Consider the following 2701-nt stretch of genomic DNA (forward strand, 5'->3'; position numbering starts at 1 on the left):
GTACATTCCTGTAATTTCTGCACTCAGGAGACATGACAGAAGGTTTATAAATTCCAAACCAGACTAGAGTATACAGTGAGACCTCAGAGCCAAAAACAAAAAGACAAAAAATGAGCTGAAGATGTGGCTTATTGGTACCCCTAGCATTCATGAAGCTCTGGGTTCCATCCCAAACAATGACAAAGTGGTGCATCTCAGTACTCAAGGGGAGACCACAAAGATTAGAATATTGGGACCAGCCTGATCTATAGGAAAGAGAGAGAGAGAGAGGAGAGGCAGGTGAAGTTAGTTTTAGAAATCTCTAAACCTTGAGGCATTGTGGTTTAATTTATTATCTCAACACTCACAAAGCTGAAGAAAGGAGCTCACCATGAGTCCAAGGTCAGCTATGAATTTGAGGCTAGCATTGGACTAGAGTCAGATCCAGGTCAACTTGGGCTAGATAGAGTGAGACCATATCAAGAAAAATATATATATATATATGTATATATATATATGTGTGTGTGTATATATATATATATATATATATATATATATATATATATATATATGAGAGAGAGAGAAGGAGAGACAGACAGAGAGTGAGAGTATGGAGACATCAGAGCCTCCTGTTACTGCAAAGGAATGCCAGATGCATGCTCCACTTTGTGCATCAGGCTTTAAAAAATTTATTATTATTATTTTTGACAACTTCCATGATTGTAAACAATATCCCATGGTAATTCCCCCTCCCCCCACTTTCCCCTTTGAAACTCCCCTCTCCTTCATATCCCCTCCCATGCTTAGTCTTTCTTTTATTTTGATGTCATCATCTTTTCCTCCTGTTATGATGGTCTTGTGTAGGAGTATCAGGCACTGTGAGGTCATAGAGATAAAGGCCATTTTGTGTCTGGAGTCCTACCCTTCCTTTGGCTCTTACATTCTTTCCACCACCTCTTCCACAATGGACCCTGGGACTTGGAAGTTGTGATAGAGATATTGCAGTACTGAGAACTCCTCTTTCACTTCTCAGGACCTTCTGAGTCATCTCAAGGTCATTGCCATCTGAAAAGAGAAGGTTCTCTACCAAATGTGAGAGTAGCATTAATATATGGGTATGAACATTAAGAGAAGTGCTTACTGGGCAGTTTGATGAGCATAATATATACATTTAGCCAGACAGCTTTCACCCCTAGGGCTCATGATTAACCATGTAGTAGGTCTTCAGTATCAGGGATGCATTCTTTCCCAGGGAGCAAGCCTCCAGTCAAGTGAGAGTGCGGTTGGTTTCCCTCATAAAAGACATGCCACTATTGCACCCATTGGCTCATTTGGCCTCACTGGCCAAATTTGAGGTGTTCAGTGTCCACTGTTGAGTATCTTCCCTGGTCATTTATGTCTCTGTCATTGAACTGCATACAGCGTGGCATTTTCCAGGTTACTGTCAGCTGGTCTACATGGAGGAGGTTTTTAGCTCAGTTTCAGCAGGATTTCTCAGTGACCTTGCAGCCCAACTATGTGGAGTCTTCAGCAGTAGGGTCTTACTATCTATTCCTGGTGGAAAATCAAGGGCCTCAGCAATGGACTGTAATACTTTGGGAGCATCAGGGACCTCCCTGGCCAACAACTCACTGGAAGGTATCCCATCCCTGGCACTGAAAATTTTCTAGTAACAATCTATTCTGAGTGTTCCATTGCCCAAAAAAGTAGGTTTCCATATGACTTATTTATATCCTCTTAGATTTTGATTAGTCGTCCCTCCACCTTTCCTTTATTTAATCTCTTCCTCTGATTGCACTTAGGCCTTTTCACCCCCACTAATCTGTTCTTCTAATTACATATATAAAATATCATCACATTAAGTCCCCCCATTTCTATTGCTTTTATATCTCCTTTCTAGCTTACTAGCCTCTGCTACTGAGTTTTATTCCTACTCACACAGAAGTCCAATCATTTGTAGCTAGGATCCACATATGAGAGAGAACATGCAATCTTTGGCTTTCTGGGCCTGGGCTACCTCACTTAGTATACTCCTCTCCAAGTCCACCCATTTTCCTACAAATTTCATAACTTTATTGTTCTTTACTGCTGAATTGAACTCCATTGTATAAATGTGCTACATCTTCATCATCCACTCATCAGTTGAAGGACATCTAGGCTGATTCCATTTCCTAGTTATTGTGAATAGAGCAGCAATAAACATGGTTGAGCAAATATCTCTAAGGTAGTGAGATGAGTCCTTAGGATATATGCCTAGGGGTGGTAAAGCTGGGTCGTATGGTAGATCTATTTTTAGCTGTCTCAGGAACCTCCCTACTGATTTCCACAATGGCTGGACCAGATTGCATTCCCACCAACAATGAAGAAGGGTTCCTCTTTTTCTGCATCCTCACCAGATTTATGGTCATTTGTTTTCATGATTGTAGCCAATCTGACAGGAGTGAGATGGAATCTTAACATAGTTTAATCTGCATTTTCCTGATGTCTAGGAATGTAGAATACTTTTTTAGATGTTTATATGTCACCTTTATTTCTTCTTTTGAGAACTCTCTGTTTAGCTCCATAGCCCATATTTTAGTTGGGTTGTTTGATTTTTTATTATTTAATTTTTTGAGTTCTTTGTATATCCTAGAGATTAATCCTCTATCAGATATATAGCTGGCAAATACTTTTTCCCATTCTGTAAGTTGCCTCTTTGCTCTATTCACAGTGTTTTTTGTCA

Source organism: Jaculus jaculus, chromosome 5 (genome assembly GCF_020740685.1).
Source record: "Jaculus jaculus isolate mJacJac1 chromosome 5, mJacJac1.mat.Y.cur, whole genome shotgun sequence".
Taxonomy (NCBI): domain Eukaryota; kingdom Metazoa; phylum Chordata; class Mammalia; order Rodentia; family Dipodidae; genus Jaculus; species Jaculus jaculus.